The following is a 27610-nucleotide window of genomic DNA, read 5'->3' as shown; positions in this document are numbered from 1 at the left end:
ATTAGTATAATTTAATAAGGAGTACAGTTTTAGTATTATTATGAGTTAATTTGAGTTGCGGATATGAGAGTTTGTTAGTTAGATTGACTGGAGTAATGGAGGGGTGGAGGAGGAAAGAAATCCAGAAGTGTTAATTGGGAGTTTATCCTTCATTTGCTCAATCCAAAGGCTTGAGATGAATAAAAGGGGGGCGGAGGGGAAAGAGGATGTGGAAGGGTTAGGGAGAGCATAGTAGCAGGGTGAGATGAATGCAGGAGAATTTAGTAGGGTTGTGTGGGAGGTCACAGAGGTAGAGTGAGGTTTGGTGAGTTAGATGTGGGGGTGGAGGGATGAGCTTAGGCAGAGATATTTAGGAGATGGAAGTGGTCGAAGGGATTTGGGATGAGTCCGAGTGAGAATGGAGGATAGTTTGATAGAGACATGACATAAGAGCGATGAGTAGATAAGTGTGATAAAAAGAGAGCAGAAATTCATAGAAACATGCCAGGCACAGAAACAACATATACACATATATATATATATATTTATACACACACACACACATGACTATACACACACATCTGCACATACAATACATAATTAGAAACATGGGTAAAAAATACTTAGTCGTCCATCCATCATCCTGGTAAAAAGGCGGGAACTCCCCCACCTACCTCGAGGGTGGACGGGGCGTGGCCCAGCGGGCGGAGCCCACAGGTGCTCCACAAAGGGAGAAACCCTCCACTCTGTGTCTCCAGCAGAGGAAGACAGAAACCGCGCGTCCCAGTCAGACACAGACCACGCTCCAGCACATCATCAGCTCACCTCCAGGAAGGATTCCAGATCCCCTCCGCCATGGGATCTCTGAGCGCACAGCCCCGCCCCGCCCCATCCCTGCTAAGCCCAAGAGCCAGGGTGGGCCGTCCTTTCCAGAAGGTGAGCTTCAACCGCGGCATCTGCCGCGTCCACATTGTACACTAGGGTACGTGATGGGCCACGGGGGCAAAACGTCTTCAGCAACCTTGTGTGCCCCCGGCAATGTCATTGCCACTAGTGCGTCCCCGCGGAGATGTCCTCGCGCCCCTGCGCATCAACAACGCACCACGCGAGTCGGCGGCAAAACGCAGTGGGGTCGCCTTGGAAAGCTGTCCATCATTCTGGCAAGAGGCGGGAATTCCCCTACCTACTTCGAGGGTTGACGGGGCGTGGCTCAGCGGGCGGAGCTTACAGGTGCTTCATAAAGGGAGAACCTTCTACTCTGTGTCTCCAGGAGAGGAAGATAGAAACCGCGCGTCACAGTCAGATACAGATTACGCTCCAGTACATCATCAGTTCACCTCCAGGAAGGATTCTGGATCTTCCTCTGCTATGGGATCTCTGAGCGCACAGCCTTGCTTTATCTTTGCCAAGCCCGAGAGTTAGGGTGGCTTGTCCTTTCCAGAAGCTGAGCTTCGACTGCGGCACCTGCTACGTTTATATTGGTAAGTGCTTCCTTTGAGGTTTAGTTTCTGTAAAATGAGCAGTATCAAATATATGTAAATCTCAAGATAAGGTTTTGAAGATTCCTCGCTCACAGACATTGGTCTCAAAGACACAGGTAGATATTGAAAGAATGAGAAGCAAGACTCAGAAGTTAAGGATTATATTAGACCACACAGAGACTTCTCAGAAATTGTTGAAAACCATGAAGAAACATTGGTCTCTACTTACTCAAGATGAGACACTTAGAAAGTTCATTGGGAACAAACATGAGGTTATATTTAGGAGAGGTAATACCCTCAACAGTATCTTGAGTCCCAGTTATTTGCCTGATAAAAAGAAGCCGGACTGGCTGAATGTGCATAATCTTGGCTTTTATAGATGTGGCTCATGTGCTATGTGTAAATGGGCTTGGCAAGCCAAAAAACACTTCCTTGATAGAAGTGGTCATAAAGTGGATATTAAATCACATATAAATTGTAACACTAAATATGTAGTGTACATGCTTATATGTAAATGTGAGAAAATGTACGTGGGAAGTACGATACGTCCTCTTAAGGTGAGAATTGCCGAACATTGGAGAGCGATCCGACAAGAAGACGAGCGGTACCCCATAGCCTCACACATGAGAGTATGTGAGGCACAAGGAAGTCATAAGGAATTTAATTTTTTGGCTTTGAATACTGTGATCAGAATCCTAGGGGGGGAAATAGGGAATTGGCCTTACGAAGACGAGAGTCGATTTGGATTATCAAATTAGGAGCAGTTGAGCAAGGATTAAACACAGACTATGAGATGGAGTATTTTCTAGGAGAGAGATAAATAGATGGTGTTTGATCTTGAGATTGTATTACCATATGGGTTTTGAGGGTAGTTGATAATTTTATTGGGTTTCTTACAAATACAATTCTCAAATAAGGATGAAGGATTATATGTTGCGTCTAGTCGTAATTTGGGTCATAGCTATACTAGTTTTACTGTCCAGTCAATGGTGCAGTGACTGGGGAATTTTGGTGTACCTGAATTCAGATATAACGGCTTTATCAATAATTCCGATGTAATTAGTACAATGGAGGTAATCTAGTGGGAATAAAATTATTTGGGTCTAAATACCGGGTAGTTAGATTTGTAATCTTGAAGATGTCATTATTATTAGTTAATAAGGTATATTAAGGAAGATTTTTTGTCTGTATCAGGCTTTCTTTGTAGTCATTGCAGTTGGTAGTCCGCTTTCTATTATTATGTTCACCAGAACAAGGGATGATATTGAATATTAGTAGTCCGTCCTCGGTGTCTCCCAATTTACACAAGGACATGTGAGAAGTCCTTTTTCTATTTTTATTCCCGAATCGGGGGCTTTAAATACGACCTATGCGAGGAGACTCGGGTCCTATCACAGCGCGTCGGCATACTCGCGGCACGGAGAGTGAAATAAATACAATTGGTGACTGAATTACAGGTAAGGGTTCTATCTAAATTGCAGGAGTTTAGCTCCTTTTGAGTTTGGTGAGCCGATAGCGTTACAATTAGATCTTATTGATCTTTTAGGGATCGATGTTGAATTTGAATTTCGGCCCATTAATTGGAGGATCACACTATTAATATTGAAAGATTGGTAAGCGGCAATTACGAATATTTATTTCTATAGGTGTTAACATAATATAGAGTCTCAGACATTGATTAATATCTTAATTCACATGTTTCTAGCTCACCTGTTAATATTTGGATGCTTCAAAGAACCAGGGTGTATAAGATACTCATACACAATATGCTATAGGAGTCTAAGGTACATGTTCTCTTTTCTTTGGATTTACATAGTGTGGTGGCACTTCTTAGGTTGACATATTGATTTAATCTTGGGAGCACGTATAGTATAGGGCTCATAGGCTATTATTTATATTTTTTAGGTTTGTCCTAACCACAATTTATTCATATTTGATATTACACTGTCACTTACAGAGTAGGGGAGATTTCACTGGTTAGTGTAATTAATATTTTGCATGATTTCCACTACGAGGGGATAAAGGAGAAATGTTTGGAATACTGACAAGATATTGTATAGAACATGGATATTGAATTTTGTTTTGTTAATTATGGGCAATATTATTCTAGGAGGTCCTGATGAAGTCCAGGGGTACACCCCGGATGAAATACGTGTTGACCTTTTTGAAGAGTGACCTTTATGAGGAGTTCAATTCATTTGCGACAACCTCTTGGAGGGGATATGTTGATTGAATTGTAGATTTTTAGTGATGTGAATTCAACATTTGTTGAACCATCTAATGGTCAAGAATTGGGCAAATTATTCATTTTGTTATGATTTCATTATATTGTCACGGACCGTTATGAGAAATGTATGTCATTTGTAAACGTACTTGATTATTTCAGTAAGAATAGGATTTGTAAATATATGGTCCTTTCATTGTGTGAAACATATTATATAACAATTTATTTCATAAATTTTGTTCAGTCAGATTTATTAAGTATATGGTCATTTCATTGTGTGAAACATATTATATACTAATTTATTTCATTAATTTACACGTTTGCCATGACTTTTGTTCAGTTTAGATAACAGTTTTGTAATCAGTCAAGGTGTGGGGGGTGCAACCTTAGTTTTTGAGCACCGTGGGTACTATTTTTGGGCTTAGGAATATTAGGAAATAGGAGCGCCATTGCACTCACGGTTTCCCCCTCTGAAGTTTACTAAAAATAAAGGTACTTTATTTTTATGACAATATGCCACAAGTATCTCAGTGAGTACCCTCAGTTAGAAGGTAAGTAACATACACAAGTTATATGTACACAAACCCAAAACAGGTAAGTAACGGTAAGAAAAGTAGTGCAAACAATGTAGGATCACAATAGGATGCAATAGGAAAACATAGGTCTAGGGGCAACACAAACCATATACTCCAAAAGTGGAATGCGAATCACGAATGGACCCCAGACCAATGGGAGCTTGTAGAGGGTCGCTGGGACTGTAGGAAAACAGTAAGAGTGTCCAAAATACCCCACCCCAAGACTCTAGAAAGTAGGAGTAAAGTTACCCTACTACCCCAGAAGGACACAATAGTCGTGATAGGGCGATTCTGCAAGAACCACAAACACCAGAAAAGCACTGAAAACGGATTCCTGGATCTGAAGACCTGCAAGGTAAGGGGACCAAGTCCAAGAGTCGCGATAGTGTCCGGGGGGGCAGGAGCCCAGGAAACCCCGGATGAAGGTGCAAAGAGGCTGCCTCTGGGTGGAAGAAGCTAAAGATTCTGCAACAACGAAAAGGGCTAGGAACTTCTCCTTTGGAAGGAAGATGTCCCACGGCGTACTGGATGTTGCAAAAGTGTTTCCATGCAGAAATACCGCAAACAAGCTTTGCAAGCTACAAGGGTCACGGAAGAGGTTTTTGGGTGATGCAGGGGACCAGGAAGGACCAGTATGTCGCCCCTTGGAGGAGGAGACAGACGGGGTGCTCAGCAACTGAGATAGCCCCTGCAGAAGCAGGCAGCAGCCGCAGAAGTACCAGAGCAGGCACTTAGAAGATTTGTGAACTGGAGTCACAAAAGGAGGGTCCCACGACGTCGGAGTCCAACTCAGAGGGTTGAGCACTGCAGGACGGAGTGCTGGGGACCCAGGCTAGGCTGTGCATAAAGGAATCCTTGGAGAAGTGCACAGAAGCAGGAGCAGCTGCAAATCACGCAGTACCCAGGTTTGCAGTCTAGCGTAAGGAGGCAAGGACTTACCTCCACCAAACTTGGACTGAAGGACCACTGGACTGTGGGGGTCCCTTGGATCTAGCTCCTGTGTTCCAGGGACCATGCTCGTCAGGATGAGAGGGGACCCAGAGGACCGGTGATGCAGTCTTTTGGTGCCTGCGTTAGCAGGGGGAAGATTCCATCGACCCACAGGAGATTTCTTCTTGGCTTCCAGTGTAGGGTGAAGGCAGACAGCCCTCAGAGCATGCACCACCAGGAAACAGTTGAGAAAGCCGGCAGGATGAAGCGCTACAATGTTGCTGGTAGTTGTCTTGCTACTTTGTTGCGGTTTTGCAGGCGTCCTGGAGCAGTCAGCGGTCAATCCTTGGCAGAAGTCGAAGAGGGAAGTGCAGAGGTACTCTGGTGAGCTCTTGCATTCGTTATCTGAAGAATACCCCAGAGGAGAGACCCTAAATAGCCAGAAAAGGAGGTTTGGCTACCAAGAAAGGAGGATTGGCTACCAAGAGAGGTAAGAGCCTATCAGAGGGGGTCTCTGACATCACCTGCTGGCACTGGCCACTCTGAGCAGTCCAGTGTGCCCCCAACACCTCTGAATCCAAGATGCAGAGGTCTGGGACACACTGGAGGAGCTCTGGGCACCTCCCCTGGGAGGTACTGGTCAGGGGAGTGGTCACTCCCCTTTTCTTTGTCCAGTTTCGCGCCAGTGCAGGGCTGGGGGATCCCTGAACCGGTGTAGACTATCTTATGCAGAGATGGGCCCCATCTGTGCCCATCAAAGCATTTCCAGAGGCTGGGGGAGGCTACTCCTCCCCAGCCCTTCACACCTATTTCCAAAGGGCGAGGGTGTAACACCCTCTCTCAGAGGAAGTCCTTTGTTCTGCCTCCCTGGGCCAGGGCTGCCCAGACCCCAGGAGGGCAGCAACCTGTCTGGGGGGTTGGCAGCAGCAGCAGCTGCAGTGGAAACCCCGGAAAGGCAGTTTGGCAGTACCCAGGTTCTGTGCTAGAGACCCGGGGGATCATGGAATTGTCCCCCCAATACCAGAATGGTATTGGGGTGTCAATTCCATGATCTTAGACATGTTACATGGCCATGTTCGGAGTTACCATGGTGACGCTACACATAGGTAGTGACCTATGTGTAGTGCCCGTTTGTAATGGTGTCCCCGCACTCACAAAGTTTGGGGAATTTGCCCTGAACAATGTGGGGGTACCTTGGCTAGTGCCAGGGTGCCCACAAACTAAGTAACTTGGCACCTAACCTTCACTAAGTGAGGGTTAGACATATAGGTGACTTATAAGTTACTTATGTGTAGTGAAAAATGGCTGTGAAATAACATGGACATTATTTCACTCAGGCTGCAGTGGCAGGCCTGTGTAAGAATTGTCTGAGCTCCCTATGGGTGGCAAAAGAAACGCTGCAGCCCATAGGGATCTCCTGGAACCCCAAAACCCTGGGTACCTAAGTACCATAGACAAGGGAATTATATGGGTGTACCAGTGTGCCAATGAGAATTGGTAAATTTAGTCACTAGCCTGCAGTGACAAATTTAGAATGCAGAGAGAGCATAAACACAGAGGTTCTGGTTAGCAGAGCCTCAGTGATACAGTTAGGCACCACACAGGGAACACACACAGGGCATACACTATGAGCACTGGGGTCCTGCCTAGCAGGATCCCAGTGACACAAGGGCAAAAACAAACATACATACAGTGAAAATGGGGGTAACATGCCAGGCAAGATGGTACTTTCCTACAAGGACGATGAGGCTTGAATGACTCTATGTACAGAAAGGAGCTACCGGGGCTTAAAGAAAGAGCCATCTGGAGCCTGGGTGGTGGTCCGTGGGCTGACGGGTAGAGCTGGCCCTCTACTCAGCAGCAGAGGGAACTGCTGGACACTCTGAAAGGTAGCAATGTGCTGTGGGCTACAGCACGACTGAGGAAGGTCAAACAGAATAAAGAAGGGAGGTGTGGGGCAAGGTGGCTAACAGAATTGAGGTGGAACCCAGGCAGAGAGCAGCAGATTACACTGAGAATTTCCCGGGCCCCAGTCGCCTGCCCACGCCCATATTGGCACAGCAATCTCTAACGTGCACCCTCCTAACCAGTGGACCAAAGCATCCTGAGGGCTCCTAGTGTTGTCTTCGGACTGAGACGTTTCCTGGGGTCAAGGCCTTCACCAATGTACCTGGTTATCACAGCAGCACATACTAAAAAAGACAGCTCCCTCAAGGATATGCTCTTGAAGCCAGCGAGGGGCCTGGAATGTGATTGGCCCCCTTCTGCCAGCCAGTGGCCGCAGCTGAGAGAAAGAGGAGATGGAGGGTCCATTGACTCGCTCTTTCTTAGAAGCCCTTTTTGCAACTCTAATAGACGATCTTCAAACTGTTTTAAAAAATCGCTCCCTAGACATAAAGACAGTACATAGGGATTTGGCCGAGATGGTCACGAGATTAGCCAGGATGAAGATATTGAGCAACTTCAGCAGGGAGTCACCCGCCTCTGGGATCACAGATTCACTCACAATCACACGTGAAAGACATAGAAAATAGATCAAGACGTAGCAACATAGTCATCAGAAGGGCCACTACCGCTGCAGAGAAGGGTGACATTGGCCCTATGTGAAACCCTCTTCGCCCAAATTTTGACATCTGTTATGCTATGTTATGTTAATTTGATTTATATTGTGCACAAATCACCCTGGGAGGGATACCTCTGTGTCATTTTGCCATGTACACCACAGACAAGGAAGACTACAGAACTAAAACAGCACAGTCTTGAGCATTTTTCTAAATTTAATGTGATCAGTACACATGAGGATATGAAATGGTAATGCAGTCCAATAAAGAAGGGGTAAATAAGAAAAAGGCCTACCCCCGACCAGGTCCTTCTAATTCACAGAACAGTAAGTGAAGCTTTATCACTCGATCAAAGAGAGCTGACTGGACGATAGTGTGAGAGCTTCAAAGCTAGAAAGATAGGCCCTTTCCCAAACAGTGAGTAATGTGTCAGACAGCAGATTTTAAAAAGAATCTTCTTTTGGATGGGCAGCAACTGTAAACTGAGTAAAAAGGGAGAGGATGCTTTCCCGGCTGGAAGATTGCAGATGAGACATGCAGCAGTGTCCTGGACAACTTGTCATTTAGATAGTACTGTCTCATTTGCAGAAGCCAGCAAGGCAATACCATAATCTAATCAGCAAATAAGCAGAGCTTGAACCAAAGTGTTTCTCACAAAGAGTGGAAGGAGTGGGAAACCTCTACTCAAAACTTGTTATTTCATTGTGAGGGACTGGTCCAGGCAACCCCCTGAGTTCCTAACTACCTCTTTGGGGCTTGGAGCTGTGTTCTGGAGCTAATTCTGGAGACCACCAATAATGAGCTCATACGTGTTGTTCCTTACTAAACAGTATGGTCTCCGATTTGCCTTCATTCAGCTGAGAAGGGCTCTTTCGCTTTCACCAGATCATCATCAAAGAAGATTATTAGCTGTGTGTCATCAGTGTAAGACAGCTGTTTGAATCCAAACGCTTTGACGATCTGAGCAAGGGGAGCAACATAGATATTTAAAAGCGTGGGGCTGAGGTAAGAGCCCTAGGGCGCCCCTTTATCCAGCCACATGGTCTGGGATTTATGAGAACCTAAAGTGATAATCTGAGTTCTGCTGGAAGAAAATCCACAAACCATTGTAGTGCTGTGCCATGGATTCCAATCTCCCTCAGCCTTTGAACCAGCCTGGAATGAGACACAGTATCAAATGCTGCTGACTAATCCAACAGCACAAGCAAAGATGGAATATTGGCATCAAGAGAGCCTCTCGTATAATCTGTGACAGCAACTAAGGATGTCTTGGTGCTGTGAAAAGGTTGTAACCCAGATTGTGACAGGTCCACAAACTTCTTAACTTCTAAGTAGTCCATAAGTTGCTTATTTACTTGTCCTTCCAGCAGCTTGCCCAATAAAGGAAGCAGTGAGATAGGTGGATAGTTGGTAAAATCAGTGGGTGACAAATTGGCCTTCTTTTGGATTGGCATGATCTGCTCTGCTTTCCAAGTTAAGCAAATGTTCCCACAATTAACACATAGATTAAATAAGGAACAAACAGCAGTGGCAAGCTGGTTTGATAAAGCTGCCTACATCTTGGTGGGTGCTGGGGGAAATGTGTAGGCAAGATACAGATTTGGCTAAGTCACGCCCTTCCTTAGTTCAGTTTTAAAACAGTGAACTTATCCATACTGGCGGTACAGTTTGAGGACAGTGAATTAGGATTACACTGATCACACACTGAGTTAGGAACGTTTGATAAATCACATTGATTTTGTTCTTCAAAGTGATTGGTGAGAGAATCACAGTGCTTGGGATGCCTGTGTGCTTTGGGAACATGCATGAGGATTAATTAAGGAGTTAAGCACTTTGAATACCTATTTAGAGGATTTACAGGCTTGACTGAGTTCATTAGAAATATAAGACTTCCTGTTTTTTTTTTATATTATGGCAGTACATTGTTAATGTGGGAAAGTGGCATTTTATGTGGTGTGGGGGTTAGTCATCAACATGTAATGCTTTCACAAAACCCCAAAGATGTTCCTTGGATACACACTAGTAAATCCTTAAATCAGTCCTGGCAAGGTGGCAAAGAAGAGTTATGCTTTACTTAGAGGAACATGTGTTAAGTATTTTTACAGTAAAAACCTGGATGATAAGTAATTGACACAACTCAAAAGAAATCTGACACCAATTTATAAAAATAGAGCTTATTTTTATATAAATTTTGACATCAAAACCAACAGAATTGATACAGTAGAGATATCAGTTTTAGAAGTAATAGAAACTTACTGAAGAAATGGTATTTAAATGTCACATTGAAGTCAATGGCAAAATATCATATACTGCAAAAATGCACTTAAAAGATGAGTTGCATGAAACCCTTGGGGAGTTAAGGTAGCGCAGTAACTAGGACCAGATCATGACAGTCAAAGCAGTTTTAACTGGTCTGGGGCATCTGGTTACAGAGTTGTCCTGGCTGTCCATGGTGCTGAACAGGACTCAAGTTGTAGTCAATGGCAGAGATGCCACTAGTGACAATGATCACTTAGACTTTAAGATGCGGGAACCCTTACAGGGTTAAGGTTGTGCGGACCCTGGGACCTGGCCACAACAGTCAGTTTACTTCTACCAGGTCCCTAGGGTCAAGATGCAGAGTTGTTCTGGCTGTCTGTGGTGCTGAAAGGAGCTCACGCTGGTGCTGATTTTACTACTAGCACGACAATGCTGGCAAGGGGGTTACAAAATCTCAGCTGGGGCTTAGTTGCAGATGGATGTGAGAAGCAGGTTGCACACTGTGCCCTGCATCTGCAGCATCAAGTGAAGCGGTTAGTTATCATGCTAGCAAACAGAAAACCTTGGCAGCAGTAAAGGTGTAGGAATCCTTTTGGAAGGTACCAGGGTCCAAGGAGGTGAGGTTGCGGCCTGAAACCCGGAGGCAGACTGGACTATGACTCACAGAAGACACTGGACCACTTGGTTTTCGACTATCTCACAGCGGCCCAGTGGCCGGTGAAACTTAGTATCCTGCTGTCATGTTTACTTGCAGTGTGCAGGAGACTGGTGCCACCAGTCTTGGGGAGACTGAAGGTGTTCTGCCTTCCCCAGGTGTCCGTCTGGTCAGGAGTGATGAGTTTCAGCGAAGGATGAAGGTCAATCATGCAGTTCCCAATCTGCTGCCTCAGGGACAGTGTTTCCACAGTGTTTCCACCTTTTGCTTTCGAGCAATGGGCAGAGTGCGGTTATCATAGATGCAGAGCTTCTCTTGGTCCTTCTTTGAAGTTGATCAATCAGGTTTGAGGTTCTGGTGTCAGGAGTGTCCCTTAAATCCTGGATTTAGGGAGCTAGGGGTGTGGAGACTAGTGGCCAATGGGCAGCTAGCTTCTACAGCCAATCCGTCCCTGAGTTGACCACATCCAGTAGGGCAGGTCACATTTAGCTACCCAGAACCCTCTATTCTACCATTCCTAAGATGGCAGAGATCAAAATTGAGTGCAGAGACCAGGCTGCTCACCCTAGAGGTGTGGTCAGTCTGCTAGGGGTGTACACAGTTCTGCATATCTAATTTTCCCACCAGTCCATGAGCAAATGTGCCTGGGGTCAGGGGGAGGGCTATTTCCTCACTGGAGGACAGTGCTGCTGGATATCATGGGTGCTGAAGCCTTTGAAGCTCACCGCCCTGATGGCACAATTCACTAGCCTGGATGACAGGCGGGAGGTGTGACCTCCTTCTTGCCTCAGCCTTATCTTTCTGACCTCTTTGAGCACCCAGGCAGTCTGGCAGAACGTCACAGAAAAAGCGTGGGTTACTCGGCCAGAGCACAAAGGATCCTATGAAAATATCCTATGGACCGGCCAACACTTATACTGTACCTTAATGGAAAGGACGTTATATAGACATATAAGCTTGTTCTTATATGTCTGTATCTTAATTATAATGCACCTAGCCTCCTGGGCTGTAGAGGCCTTCCTTAAGGGTGTCTGACATACATATAAAGTAGTGTATGGGACTGTCCCACTCTTGGTGATGGCACTGTTGGACTCAAGCAGTTTGCACTGCTCTGGCAGTCTGCCACAGCCGGCCTGCATCAGTAGTATGCTTGTGTCACCTAGGGTGGTACAAACTAGTGCTGCAGCCCTGGGCACTACTTAACCACCTATGCCCTGGGTACCCTGGATACCATTTACTATGGGCTTACAAGGGGGTAAAGTTCTGCCAATCAGGAATTTACCATGCCAACAATTAATTTAGGGAAATAAAAGATACTCTGGGGCTGGTTAGCATGTCCTAGTGCACTGTCAAAGTTGAACAAGCAGCATCTAGGAGTCCAAATGGGGGCAAAAAATGAGGGGCATCTGCAAAGATACCAGTTTTCTTACAGTTAAGGATGCTCTATATGTTGGTCTCCTTACAAGATGGATTAGTTAGCAGATGCCACCGCCTCTCCAACTTTTTACACATAGCTTTTCCTGTTTGCAATTCTGTTGTATACCAGAGCCTGTGAGAACCATGTTTTGTTAAAGAAGAAAGTTTAAAGGAGACTATCTTATTGATTGCTGGATTTAAAGGTTAATGATACCCTGATAACAAAAGATCTATATATACTACAGACATTATAGTGGATTTACCAAAAGAGCCAGGGGTAACTTTCTTCCAATGCCTTGCCATATTTGCTTCAACTTGTTTTGTAGTTCTGATCGCATTTGGAATCTGGAAATTAATTATGGAGTCATCTGTCCAGAGTAAAGACTGAGGAACTTCACAAGTCAAAGATATTGAGTTTGTAAAGATTAAATTTAGAGTATGTCCAGCAGCATGGGTTGGTCCATTATCTTTCTGATATGGGCCAAGAGTGGCTAAGACTGCGGTGAGCTGGGCAAGCTCCTCATTTTGGGAGCCTTTTCCATGATAATTAAAGCCTCCCAGAACTGTTAAGATACCAAGGCGTGGGTCGCAATATACTCAATAGGACGTTGTCTGAACTCTTTTTTGGGTCTTTGCAGACAGAACAATAAGGGCTCCAGAAACTGACATAGTGCTGGCATCCTGGTTTGCGTCTATGTTTTTCCACTCAAAGAATGGATTCTACGCAAAGCCCTGCAGGTCACATGTCACACATTTTAGACTTTACCAGGATCTCTCAACACTCAATTCAATAGAGGCGGCAGTTCCGCCCAGTGACTACCTATCTCTGGGCGAGGGGTATTCCCTACTTCTGGGGGCATCCATTCTGGATTGACTTTTGCTGGGACAGAAAACTTCACCAGATTCGATCCTTGGCTGCTACCTGTGAGGTGCTGGGGATTGAGGACAACACTGATGCTAATGCTAAGAATACCCCCAGGGATCGAAAAGCCACGAAGCGCTCCAGATGGCAGAGAAGGTGATCACATCTAGAAGCCTACGACCCAACCCCGAAACCATGGCCCACGAGCGGTTCTGGAGGTGCTGATCAGTGAATCTCATAAACAAGAGACAACCTGAAGTCTAATGGGGACCCTCTAACTGCTTGTGATGATTTTAGGGGCGGGGTCTGGTAGGGCAGGATGGGTTGAGACAACATGGATGTTGCCAAAGATGTTTAGAAGACCAAGGACAGCAACCTTCTCTGGGTTGCCTTGGGATCACACAGTAATGTTTCAAATTAAACCATGGGACAAGAGAAAATCATGACCATGTGATGGTGTCATCACCTACAATGTTAAATTCTGAAGTTGTGTTATTAATTAGGCTTTCACTGATTGAGAGCAGAGCAGATTCCTTTGGACTTTGAGAGGTACAGACCTGTGATTTTCCCCTTATTAACCAAACTTTGCTGAGTGTGTCTTAGACTTACACTTGATTCTCAAAGAAGACTCTTGACCGAGCTTCTGAAATACTGACACCTTCCCTTTTATTTTATTTTTCCTTTCACCTTCATTCCATTTTTCCAAATTGTTTTCATCCTATTTTTGTTTCTTACTTTTTACCATTATGCCTTTTAGTTAGATTTGGTTCTTGAATTCGCTTAGGAGGTAGGAGGATTCCTGCTTGCCCATAGTTTACTTAGAAAGAGGATTTTGACTTGCTCTAATATGTAAGAGAATAGACTGCCACTTGTTTTCTGAGCATCAGATACGTTTTCTTATAATTTGTATCTCAGTTACAGACTTGTTAATTTGCCTTATGCTAACTCTTCTAAACTTCTTCAGATGATTTGGTTACCCTGTGGTTATTTATTTTGTTTCTTTACAGTGTATTGTTGATACTTGTTTATATTAACCTGAGTGTTAAGTTGTTGTAATAAAATCCTTCAACTTGATTTCTGATTTGGGTTTTCATTGTGTGACCAAATTGGTTACACTGTGAAATAAATGTTGATGAATTGTCTCCTAACTCTCTAATTAAACTCCTTTGCATAGACCCAAAGGTTCATTGGGTTCAAATTGGAGCATTCAAAATGCTCCAGCAATAGATCATGTTATTACAGTGAAAAGCAAAGAGCTTTTAGAAAGCACTGTCATTCCTCGCTCTGGATAAAATAATGCTAGTCTACATTCTTAGATATTAAAGTCCAATATTGCACATAATGGTCTGTATTTTTTTTATGCTTTCTAGCGACAGAGACTATATGTTAATGTTTTTATGATTCTTTTATAATCACAAGTTGATGGAATAAAGATTGTTGACTGACTGACAGAGGCTATGGTAAACATTGTCTGACAAAAATAGAAAGTATACACCTAATATGACAATATTATTGCAAACGATATTTACCTATTACCTATACAGAAAACATATTTCCTATTTCAGAAAACATGTTTTCAAAGATATTCCAACATACAGCCGCAGCAGGTCACTTGCCATTGTTGGTTATTTGAAAGTAATGCAAACCATGAGCCACTGTTGCGCGCTTTCGCTCTGTCACTAAAATGTCTGTCTCTCCTGCTTGTTCTAGCTTCATTTGTGGACTCAGAATTACTGGGCTGAATTCTGCACTGAATTCCCCTCTCTGGGAAGTTTGACGTAAGCATTTACCAACTGCCCTAAGCTGCACTGGTGCACACACAAGCCTGCTCTGTTTGCCTCTGATGGACTAAACGCACAGAAAAAACAGAATTATTTGCAGTTGAACTCTTCTTTCCACGCGAGTGCCGCGTAGGAGCTCCCGTCATGCTCCGCAGCTAACCACGTGCTCGGGAAGGATACGCGCTAGGAGACAGACGTGCTTATGGTGGCCCCGCGTTACTGAACGCGGAAAGAGAGTTTGAAGTTCACCTAGTGCCTATGAGGCTTCCGATCGCGCTCCCCCCGTTTTTCGCCATTTGGAGAGAATTTGAGAACTGTCCCTCCGATATTGTGACCTCGGATACTTTGGCTGTCGGTGGAATCCGCTTTAAAGAGGCTTGACACTGCATGTTTGGAGTCCTGCCCTGAGGAGAGGAGGACAGGAAACGGAGGTGAGGTGGGGGCTACGGACTGCAATATTCTTTTTCACTGAGGAAAGTTTCACTTTTTTCTTTTTTTCCCACTCTTTCAAACATAACATCTGAAATAAGTTACACTGCTGTGAGCACTGCCTGGTGAGGTTCTAGTGCAGTAAATATTTGTACATTTTTAGCACATTGTGAGTCCTGGAAAGCGTTGGTTAAGAGGACACTGCCCCCGCAAAAACTTTTTTCTAGCACAAATCTGGCACAAGGCCAGTTTCTTTTCCAGAAGTCTGCTGCATAGGGGGGAGAGAAAGGGGGCTGCATGTTGCTTGTAAGGGCAAGGGTAAGGAGAAGCGCTGTATAATGCCCCAATCTCCGCACTATCTCCAGGAAAAAGGACGCCCTGCCTCTAAGGCTCCTAAAGCTGCTCACACTGCTAAAAACAAAGCGCCCAGCCCCATCCGACAATCACCTGAATATGGATTTATCTTTAAATATCGCTCCTCCGCCGACCATCGACTTAGCTCTTAGGGATACTTCCCCTCACAGCTTACCGCCCTCTATGACTAGCTTGTGGGGTCAAAATTCTGGTTCTGACTCTCCACTTGAAGAGGATAGAAACTCGGACTTGGACTTGGATTTAAATTAGCAGTCAACTAATAAAGTTAGCCCACCTCTGAACCAATCAGCCTTGAGCTGTAACTCCGAAGTTATTCACAGCCAGGCTCTGGATACGGGTGCAGGCTCCAAGCTACTGTATCCTCTGTTTGGTGGACTGGTGAAGGGCCAAAAGGGCGGTCTTCCTGCACTGATTAGTGACTCTGCCTCAGCTCCTCAGGCAAACAGCTCCCTACTTGATCTATCCCGTGAGTCCTGCAAGTCAATTTCTGCATCAGGGATGAGCACTACAGCACTACAGCCGGGCCCCCCCCCGAACTCCTCCGTTAATGGACCCTCTGAATTGGCCCAAGATCAGTTGAACTTACAAGTGGGCTTGTTTTCTCATGCACCCAGAGACAAGGCAAGCTCCGAAATCCCCTCAGAAAGTTTGCTCCTTCAGATCTTATCTGAGTTAAAAGCTTTGAAAATTTCGCAAAATTAGGCAAATCAGAGAACGGAATCGCAATTGAATTTAATTTCGAGTAATATACAGCAACTTAACTTCCGCATCAAGGCGGTTGAACAACGAGTATCTAACCTGGAGGATGCTCACTTCTCTGTGGAACCGTCAGTGGCAAAATGTCAAGCAGATTTGTTAGACTTACAGATCCAGCTAGATGATGCAGAGAATTCCTCATGCAGATCAAACTTGAGATTTACACGAATCCCTGAAGGGCGCAGAAATGGACAGACTGTCAAAAACTTGATCACGGATCTTATCCTGCATCATGTTCTCTCAGAACCAGCGGATAAACATTTAGATCTTACCATCATGCGGGCCCATCGGGTCCCTGCAGTACAGCCACCTCATGCAAAGTATCCTCAAACTATTCTCGTCAATTTTGGTGATTTTTGCAGGACTTGCACAGCAATCTAAACTTAAAGTGCTTTTTCAGGGACATTCTAATTTAATTCATACAGTTGATGCTGCTAAGACTTAGTTGCATTCAATTCAGAAGCAGTCTGGGCAGAGGGAGGGGGTAGGGGGATGGGGGTGTACCAGGTTGGCCGAACGAATACACCAGACTGCCCGGTTTGAGTGATACGTAAAGTGCTTTTATTACTCTTTATACAAGTTCAACGGGGTTGTGGGTGGTTGGCTTGTAGGTAGGTATTGGTGACTCTCTTTGCTCTTCTTCCCAATGATCTCGTCTTCTTCTTTCTTCCTCTTCCAGGGGCCTCGCGGGAAGCGTGTGGGGATAGAAGAAGAAATAGGTGTGGTAAGTGTTTGTTTACCCTTCTTTTATTTCTTTCCTCTCTACTACTCCTCTCCACTCTTCTGTCTTTAACACGTGGATTTCTCTATTTGTGAGCTTCTTCCACTCTCTGTCCTTTCAGCCTTTTGGTTATGCCTGTGGTCCCTTAGTATTCCCTTTATTATCTCTCTGTCCTGGGCTGGCGAGCTTCTTTCTTTTCTTTTCTCTTTTCTCCCTCGTATACGTCTTATTTCCTCTCCTTTTCTTGGTCTGCTCTATATGTAATATATACGTCTCGCTACTGTTCTTTCCTTCCTTCCTCTTAGGTCGGTTCCTTGTCTTTTTTCTTCCCTCTCTTATTATTTCCTAAGCTCAGCTCCTTGGTTCTCTGTATGCCTCGTTCCCGTGCTACTGTTTATTTGATTCCTCACGCCCTTCCCCTTTTGTGCAGTACCCGTGGTTTCCTTCCCTCACCCCCTTTTGTGCAGTACCTGTGATTTCCTTCCCCCATCCTCCTCCCTCTTCCCGCTCCTTCCTCCCCGTCCCGAGTTCCCGTACCTGGCTTGGCCACGCTTCTCCTGAAGCGTGGCAGGCTCATTCGTATGCTCCCCCGGGCCAGTGATTCTCTTCACGAGGTTGAGTCCACACGACTCCGGACTCCGGCTCCTCTCCAGGCTGTCGGAGACAGGTCCTGGCGTCTTCTGGATCGTCCTCGTTCCTCGTCCTCCACTATTCTTCTCTCGATTCCCTGTCCGTCTCCTTCGGTCTCCACCACGGAATCCTTCCTCTTTCCCCATGAGTGGGCGGTCCCACTCCTTTAACTGTGGTCCGAGTCGCGCGGTTCTGGCAGGGAGCCAATCGAGAGAACAGCTCCCTGGGACGCTTCTGTGCTGTTCATGGCAGCGACAGCACAAGTCCTCCTCGTGTGTGGGTCGGCCCGGTCCGACCCGTCACAGGGTGAAATATGATTAGGAGAGGGGGAGAGGAGGATAGACTATGCACTGGGAGGGGAAACGTTGCTTCAGAAAGGTGGATTTCACAGAGTTTAAATCAAATGCGTCACTATGGTACTTATATTCCAGTCCTTTTGGAGTCTATGGTGTAGGGTGCCATGCCAAGGCACCCGATTAAGGAAGGATGGAGTCAGGGGGTCGGGGTGGCCCCGGATTGCTCAGATGGGAGGGCCCCAGGTTTCGGCCACCCAAGGGTTGGGGCGGGGGTTGAGGGTGGGTGTTGGGAGGGTTGGCAAGGGGTTCAGGATCCTGGCTTTCCACACTAAATCGTAGCTATGCGTATTTCAGAACAATTAAGGTTATAAAGGGGGTGATATTAATTGGACCAGGCCAAGGCTCGAATTCCCTGGTGGGTTCAGATCATTTACTTCCTCTGCGATCTTCTATGAGAACTCAATGGCAAGGTTGAACTTCTCATTAAGAATAGTTTCCTGGAATGTCAACGGTTTAAATAATCGGAGGAAAAGGTCTGTAATTGAAGAGAGGGTAACTGCCCTAAATCCCTTGGTTATTCTTTTACTGGAAACTCATATCCCAGTTAAAAAAGTTGCAGGCTTCCACATGTTTAAAAAGTTTGCAGATTGTAAGGTGGTTGCCGCAGCCCCAGCAGCCCATAGAGGCGTGGTGGTCTTTCTACCTAGAGGCCTCAATGCTCAGGCGCTTGATTTTCTTTGCGATCCCGAAGGGCCATGGTGCTGGATGCACTGTTTAATTGCTAAAGAAAGATTTATCTTTGTTAGCTTTTATACATCCTTACTAGATGACCCAGTTCCCTATGTAGGATTGTTTCAATCCCTTTTGCAACTATCGGGTAAAATTATTATTGGAGGGGATTTTAACTTTTTTCAGGATCCAATTTTGGATACCATTGTTAGGGGTAAGAAACAGCATAAACCTAGAGTTGCCAAAATCTTTAAAGACTATGCCAAAGTGTTGATGCTCTGTGATCCTTGGAGAATGAGCGCCCCAAACGAGAGAGAATATACGTGCATCTCAACCCAGTTCAAAAGCGCCTCTCGCATTGATTTGTTTCTGATATCTAAAGCATTGCGCTTCAAGACTCAGTCGGTGCGGCACTCTGGCTTATCTGACCATGCCTCCCTGGTGCTGGAAGTGCCTCTTTTTTCGGAAGTCCCCAAGCTTCAGACTAGAAGGTGGGTCTTTAACCAACAGCTTCTTCAAGATGAGGGATGGGTACAGATTTCTAAGGACAAAATAAGTGAATTTTTCAAACGTAATCAGGGATGTTTAACTCCGGCTATTCTCTGGGATTCGTTTAAGGCCTTTTTCAGGGGCTTGGTAATCACCAAGGAAGCAACAGACAAACCTTCATAGAGACAACAAACCAGTGCTCTGGAAGAGGCAGTGCAAAGGTGTTTAACTGCTTACCTACATGCCCCTACGGAAAACAATAGACAGTCTTTTGAATTAGCTGAAAAGGCACTGGCCAACAATTTTCTCAAGAAGGTTGATATAGGATATCAGACTTATAGACAAAAGGTATATGAAGAGAGTAACTTCACAGGCAAATTCTTAGCATGGCAAGCTCGGGAACAAATTGCTGGAAATATGATACGTGCATTGAAATGCCCTGTCACCGGGGATTAGACATATTGACCCCAGTGCTGTGGATGAAATTACGGTACAGCATTATAGGCGAATTTACAGCCATGCTACCGATATTGACCAATGGACCATTAAGGAATTCTTGGGGAAACTGGATATTCCTAGTCTTACAGAAGAAGACAGCAATGCTCTAATACGGCCATTTGCGAAGTTAGAACTCCTTGAGGTTGTCAAGAACCTCCCCACGGGGAAGGCTTGTGGACCTGATGGCTTTCCCGCTGAATTTTATAAAGGTTTCATTAAAGCATTCATTGACGATTTTTGGTCTTTAATTAATGGCCTGCTTAAGGGCGAACAGATTCACAATTCTTGGCACTCAGGGAATGTGGTTAGTTTTCCCAAAAAGAATAAGGACAGGGAAGATCCTAATGCATATTGTCCAATTTCTTTGCTAAATAAGGATTATAAAATTATTACAAAACTTTTGGCTAATAGGCTCAACGGGGTCATCAATAAATTGGTGCATCCCGATCAAAACAGGTGTCCATGCTTGTCGGCAACTTGCAACTAATACGCACTTCTTGGTCGAGGCTCTTGATTATTTCACTTCTAATAAAATTTCTGCCATCGTTCTTTCATTAGATGCGGAAAGGGCATTTGATTTGGTTGTATGGGATACACTCTTTGCAGTACTGTCTAGCTATAAGGTGCCCTCTCAGGTCTCTGCATTAATTCAAAGGTTGTATTCAAACTCTGAAGCCTATATTATTATTAATTCTGCGTGTGTTGATCAACTTCAAGTACAACGTGGGACTCAGCAGGGTTGCCCTTTATCCCCCATACTTTTTGCTCTTTTCATTGAGCCCTTAGCCATTAAAATCAGACAAAATAATTAGATTCAACCCCCTTTGAAGTCAATGGGGAAGATTAAACTCTATGCTGATTATATCATTATGTTTTTAGATGAAGAGCGCACTTCCCAGGAAGCGGCTTTTAATGTGTTCGCCGAATTTGCAAATTGGTGGCTACAAGATTAATATGAGTAAGACCGATATTATTCTGTGTGACACTTCTTCTATTAAACTGCTCCCCGAATTAAGCCATTGTGTGAATGTTATGCCAAAGAGATACCTTGGGATTAACTTTTCAGATGATATAGGAGACCTGTATGACCTTAATTACGCCTGTTGCTCTCGCAAACTCAGGCTTTGCTTGCTCGATGGGGGTCTCTCCCCCTTTCTATATAAGGTCGAATTGCATTGATCAAAATGTCAGTATTACCATTATTTAACTTTCAGTTCTCGGCCATCCTGTGTGTTTTAATACAATTTTTTTTTTTTTATCGGAGTCTATGTTTCGCCCATTTTTTTGGCAAAATCAGAAGGCACGAGCCGCATTAAGCACATTACATGCGGATAAAGAAAAGGGGGGGTTAGCTTTGCCTAATTTTAAAGATTATTACTTTGCCTTTTTTGCGCATTATCTCACTAGTTTTAAAGCAGATCAATCTGTAGGTTGTTTATTCTCTAATGACTTTCGTGAATTAGTATGCAGGGAGCACGATATTCTGAATCCAGCACTTTTGGTGAAATCTCCCAAAAAAAGTTTGCTATAAAATTCTTAAATGGCTCCTGAAGAGAAAATCTGATTCTTTTAGAAGATATTCAATCCCATATTTGCATTTCTACACCCCTCTCACACAGTTCACGCTACGCTCTGGCGCTCAGCTCAATTCAGACTTAGTAAGGAGATGGGAGCATGCAGGATTTAGTAAAATCGGGGATTTTCGCATCAGTGACAAGTGGGAAATTCCCTTAAACATCCAGATGGTTGTCAAAAATGATTTTCTTTTGTTGGGATCCTATAATACTATGCTACACAGTCTAAGGGATTTGGATATCAAATTAATCAGTAATGCTCAGGCGTTAGTTGGCAAATTGGTGGATCCCCCTGGGATAAGGCGTGCGGGTGCGTGGAGAAGCCTACTGCTAGGCAGGGATAAGGTCGACCTCGGGGCAAAGGCACAAAGAAATTGGACTCGCCAGGAGAACCTCGACCTTTCAAGCGAGTGCTGGGAGAGAATTAATCATTTACATTTTTCAGTACTCAGAGGTGCGAACTGGCATCGAATGATATTTTTCAGCAAATGGCTATTATATCGAACCCCGCAAGCCATATCCCGTGTGGTGCCCAGCTGCCCTGATCTCTGTTTTCGATGTAAGGCAGTAGGGGTGGCGGGTTGGATACATGGGATTGGGACTTGTCGATGTATACAGGAATACTGGGATGGAATATTCAAGATGCTAACAACTATGGCTCAGGTTATTATAACTCCCAGTATTCAGTTGATGTGCTTGGATTCGACCCCGAGGCAAGGCTAACTTCTAGGTGGGAGAAACTCGTTTTTATCGCCACTTTGGTCACCAGATCTCTCCTGTTAAGAAATTGGCGATCTGAGTTATCTCCCACCCCTCAAGAATGGCTGAGCAAAATGATGCAAGTCAGAAATGAGGAAATGAGAAATGCTACAAGAATAAGAAGTGGTAAAAAGTTCTCCCTGATCTGGGGTGAATTCTTTTTAGACAATCATGGGTAAATCTGCTTTAGGTTAAATCACCTATTGAATGAATTTGCGTAGCTACTCAGTCTCATTGTATCTGCCTAGTGCTTTCTTTCTGGGAACCATTGGGGAAGTTATTTAAGACAAGTTTCGAATTGCAATGCTTTCTTTTTTTTTACTCTCCTGTTATCATGGTGGAACCTGATAAAAAATTAAATAAAAAAAAAGAACTCTTCTTTCCATTGATGGCTCTGATTGCCTATTGGAGGCAGGAATGCTTTACATTTCCTGGTAAATAGTGTTTAAGACCTGCTTAACCACACACTTAGAATGCCCTAGTAACAGTGTAAATATGGTAGGACTGTTTTAGAGTGATGTGGGAATACTACAGTAATCAATAGTCCCAGTACAGAGCAACTGTGTCTACCAACCCGTCGCTGGTGGTAAATCTGTGCATGTGAAATTGAAAATAGCGAGTAAATGTGTGTATATTATCGCGTCTCAAAACTGTGATAGTAGAATTAACATATCGAGGCATTATACCTGAATTTACCTCTGCAGTGCATGTAAATGTAAAGTGGTACAATTAGATTAAGAATGAACTTTTACTACAAGTTGTGTAAAACACTAAGGGCCAGATGTAGCAAAGTTTTGCGAGTCGCAAACGGGCCGAATCGCTATTTGCGACAGTGCAAAATCGGAAATGGGATGCAAAAAGCCCATTTCCGACTTGCAAAAAGCGATGGGACCCGTTTGCGACTCGCATCCGTTGCGACCCCATTTTGCGACCCGCAAATACCAAGTTGCAATTTGCGAGTCGCAAACCTTATGCAATTGCAACTCGCAAATTGCGACTAGTCGCAAAAAGCCCAGTTTGCATGTCCCATTTACCACTAACTCAGAGCAGGTGGTAACCATTACCAAAGTATAAAAGGAGACCCAGAAGGCATCTGGATTACACGAGATGGCGGAGATATACCTGATAGCAGTGAGAAGGAGAGTCCACGCAGCCCAGCAGAGGAGGAGGAGGGGCCACAGACAGGAGAAGATATATAGAACAAGGCAGACTCTTTTTCAGCAAACTGAGGAAGAGATCAATGACAAATACCGCCTTAGCAGCGCAGCCATACTAGAATTAATAGATTTACTCAAACCACAGCTAGAACACCAGACTCTGCGTGGCTGCGCCATCCCTACGCATGTGCAAGTGCTATGCTCACTGCACCTCTTGGCCTCAGGGAGCTATCAGGGGGTCATTGCTGTGGCAGGTGGGGTATCCCAAAGTGCAGTGTCAAGGTTCCTCAGGGCCTTCCTAGATGCCTTAGTCACGCACATGTCCCACTTCATATACTTACCAAGGAATGAGGCAGAAATGAACAGCACCAAGCTCGACTTTTAACGCATTGCCCACTTTCCCCATGTCATAGGGTGTGTAGATGGGACACACATTCAAATATGCCCCCCTGCTAATCTAGAACACCTTTTCCGCAACAGAAAGTGTACCCACTCACTCACTATTCAGGTTGTTTGTGACGCCCATTATGTCATCACGGACATTGTAGCTATGTTTCCAGGCAGTACCCATGACTCATACATTTTTAGGCATAGTGGGATACATCAACGCCTGGAACGTGGGGAATTCGGAGACGGTTACCTCCTAGGTAGAGCCACAGACACTTGCAGACATACACATAGGTCACTGTGCACGACAATCTGGACTTCCTAACAGTGTACCTTTTGTGCCCAACAGGTGACAGTGCATATGCTCTTAGGCCTTGGATCATGACTCCGTTTTTAACACCCAGCAATGATTCAGAGAGGCAATACAACAGTGCACATAAGAGGACCAGGAACCTCATCGAGCGCACCTTCGGACTCCTGAAGGCAAGATTCAGATGCCTCCACCGCAGTGGAGGTGCCCTCCAATACACCCCCATTACCGCATTCAAAATTGTGGTCGCATGCGCCATCCTCCACAACATAGCCACCCGACGTGGGCTACCTCTCACCCCTGCAGACCCAGATCCTGATGATGAAGAGCAAGAACAACCACATCGCCATCATGGGGATAGGAGTATAGCTAATCAAGGCAGACTGAGACGGGAACACATTGCAACACAATATTTTGGACGGTACGTGTCAACTCCCACCATACTCACCTATTGACCAAAAACTCCATTTGTTAAGTGGAACAAAAATAACTGTTTTATTAGTGCATTAATGAAACTATTCACAAGTACTGATTGTCCATGGGCATGAAAATGCTAACCAGGCATGTGGCACATTCACGTCATGTGCCACATTTTATGGTCCAGGGTGATCTCTAAGACCTTCTGCCCCTCCTGCCAGCCTGGCTGGTCCCTGGTGCTTCCATGGTGCTCTGCCTGCCACTCCTGAGCACCCTGCTGTCAGTGACAGAGACACTGCTCACTGTCGAGCCCTCCTCACTGTCCTGGGGTGTTTCCCCTGTGCCCCTCGACATTTCCCGTGTCTCCATCATTTCTATAATGTGGGTCAGACGTCCCAGGCCCCTAGCCACATCCCCAGCGAAATGGCCCATCTCCACTTGCAGCCCAACTGTCCTCCTCGACAGGCCTGTGGTGTTCATGGCGAGCCTGCCGATGGATGTGGCCATCCTGTCCAGTCTGTGCATGAGCTGACGATCTCTGCACCGCCCACCCTCGACCTGGGCCAGTAGTCCTCCCGCCAGTTCCCTCATGGCAAGGGCAAGGTCCCCAGTGTTATTGCAAATCATGTCCATCCTTGTGTTGAGGTGCTGCATGCTGGCATGGTTATTGCGCACGAAGCGGTGCAGCACACCACTAATCCTCCCCAAAATTCTATTTTGTAGGCGCTGACCACGCAGCAGATGTGCCTCACTGGTGCTGGGAGGAAGTAGCCCGGATGCAGACTGCAGCCCTGATGGTATGGACCTGCGACGCCTGCGCAGCGGTGGCTGCCCTGTGCTTCCACCTGTCTCATCCCTGCCTGTTGCTGGGGCAGCCTCTTGTGGAATTGTTGCAGCAGGTGTGGCTACTGCAGGGATGCTGCTGACCGTGCAGGTGGGGGTGCTGGCGGGTCCTGAGGTGTCCTCATGGGCCTGGCTGCTTGGAGTGTTGGTGGTGTCTTGTTGGAGACCTGTGGGACATGGGGAACAGACTGTCAGTGTCTACTATCTATTGCACACTTCATAATAAACATTTGCCTATGAACTGCCTACTTGACTACATTTCCCATAATGCATCATTATGGCATTTGCTACCCTGAAATGGAGCTATCTTGGTTGTGCATGCCCCTGTGTACATGGTGGGTGGGGGTATGGCATTGATAGGGGTACAGGCATATCACATGGTACTCACCGGTTGATGTGCTGGGCTCTGAGGTGTCCAGGTCCCCAAATCCAGACACTGCCTCCTGCTCCAAGGTTTCCTCCACCCTTTCTTCCAGGGGTGTGGGTGGTGGCACAGACGATGGTCCCCCTCCTGTGCCTCTCATCTCCCGGAGCCTTTCAGCCACCCTCTCCTTGGTCCGGGAGCGGAGGTCATACCACCTTTTCTTTATGTCGTCTATGGTCCTATGGCTCACCCCCAGGGAATTAATCTTGTCCTGTATGTCCTGCCACAGCTGTTTCTTGGTGGCTTCAGGAACATTGAGGGCTGATCTCCCAAACAAGTCATCATAGTGCTGACAGCATTCCTCTGTCAGCACCTCCAGCTCCCTCTCAGAGAAATTCAGCTTCCTCTTCCTTGGTGTTCCCTCCATGGCAGCTGCTGTTTGTCCTGTGTGAAATTCGGCAGTTATAAAAGGGTGTGTTCCTGCCTCCTCCCAGGTGTATTAGTAAACTTCCTGGCTGTGATGTCATCATCATGTGCCAGGAAGTGTTTCCAGAGTGTTCTGGAGTGGTTTCTGGAGTGTTCTGCTGCACCTGTAATCAATTTTCAAGGTAATCGCAATTTGCAACATCTACTCGCTAATTGCGAGTTCGTTTTTTGCACACTCGCAAAAAGCGACCTCGCAATCTGCGGAATCGCACACTGCGTTGCGAGTCTGGGTGCGAGTCGCTATTTCGGCACGTTTTTTTTCCCTGCATTCCAATTTGCGACTCGCATTTTGCGAGTTGCATCAACTCGCAAAATGCGAGTCGCAAATTTTTGATTTGCTACATCTGGCCCTAGATGAGATCATATTCAAATTATTTTGAAAGCTGACAATTTTGTGACGTTTTCTTTTGGGGAAAGCTCATGGAGACAGAGTGGTCAAGCCACAAAAATATTTATGGTAAGTACTAGTGCTGGAGCACCCTTTTATGTTCTACTATGTGGCTTTGTGACCCAGCTTCAAAGATCCACCTCCCTACTGAACGTGCTATGCGGGCATCAGTATTTCTATTTACACTAATTCTATAAGAATAGTCCCTGAATGCTTCAAGTGTATTCCTATTTTAGATGTTTTGACATCCAATAACAAAGGTTTATCAGAGCTCATGAAAGAGTTCTTCATGAGTTTTAATATATCTACCCCAACATGCCTTGGTGAATAGGCTCTAATGTTTCCATCATTTGGAGGCAACAAGTATTTGTAGAGTGCCATAAAACAACATAAAATGATGGCTTTATGAGTGTCACTAGAAAGCAACAGCAGGCAATGTGTCAAAAAGTAAATGTTGATCAAAAGGTGTTTGCTAAAGAAACTTCACGAGAATGAGATATTGAGAAACTTGTGTATCACACCAAAGTTTAAGCCAGTTTTGGGCACTTCCTGGCTGAAGAAGCAACACCAGAAGGCTTTTGAGGGGCACTTTCAGAGTTTTTCTGCCAGCAGTTTGATTAGTCTCATTATGAAGGTCAGCAGTCCATGTGTTCCATGGTATGGGTCAATCAGAAAAGGACCATCCCACCGTATCGGTGACACAGGTCTAGAGTGCTAAATGGAGATCACATTTAATGAAGGAATACATTTGAGATGATAAAGCAGAGCTCTCTCATTTTTAACTTAGTACAAATATTGTTTTTCAGCCTCAGGGAAGAGATGTGGCCTAACTGCCAGAGCTGCTGACTGTGGAACTAAGGAACCAGGTTGGAGTACTGATGTTAACTCAATGTTCTCTGATTTTGGACGGATCACTTTAATCTCCTTGTGCCTAAAAAAAAAAAGATTCTGACCTTGTGTAATGTCATCTGATGCACATGTAAAGGTGCTGTAATGCCATTGGGCCAAATTTGAGCTATATAAAAATGCAAAAATAAAAACCACAAATAAACAATAAATAATAATGATACACAATTTCTTGACTATACGTTTGTCACTCCTCAAAAATCAGCAAATGATGCATGCCAGCATGTAGTTGCATTGGGTCTTAATAGTGCCGAATTATTTCATGGGTCAAGCCAAATAAGAAGGAGATGACTCAGTACTGGTATCCTGGAGCATTATGAGAGGTTGCATGATTTTTCATTACTTGAATACGAGTTCTTCATGAAGGTCAGAC

General features: G+C 45.1%; 1 long non-coding RNA gene across 1 annotated transcript; it reads left to right on the top strand.

Annotated features, from left to right (window-relative positions):
• Window positions 1-14901: 14901 nt before the first annotated feature.
• Window positions 14902-27390, top strand: LOC138247309 (uncharacterized). Its single transcript, XR_011194428.1, has 3 exons — window positions 14902-15154; window positions 16963-17007; window positions 27138-27390. It is a non-coding gene; the product is annotated as an uncharacterized lncRNA (long non-coding RNA).
• Window positions 27391-27610: the final 220 nt, after the last annotated feature.

The sequence above is a fragment of the Pleurodeles waltl genome, chromosome 7, assembly GCF_031143425.1.
Source record: "Pleurodeles waltl isolate 20211129_DDA chromosome 7, aPleWal1.hap1.20221129, whole genome shotgun sequence".
Classification (NCBI taxonomy): domain Eukaryota; kingdom Metazoa; phylum Chordata; class Amphibia; order Caudata; family Salamandridae; genus Pleurodeles; species Pleurodeles waltl.
The sequence above is the reverse complement of the archived record's forward strand: the minus strand, read 5'-3'. Positions and strand labels throughout refer to the sequence as shown.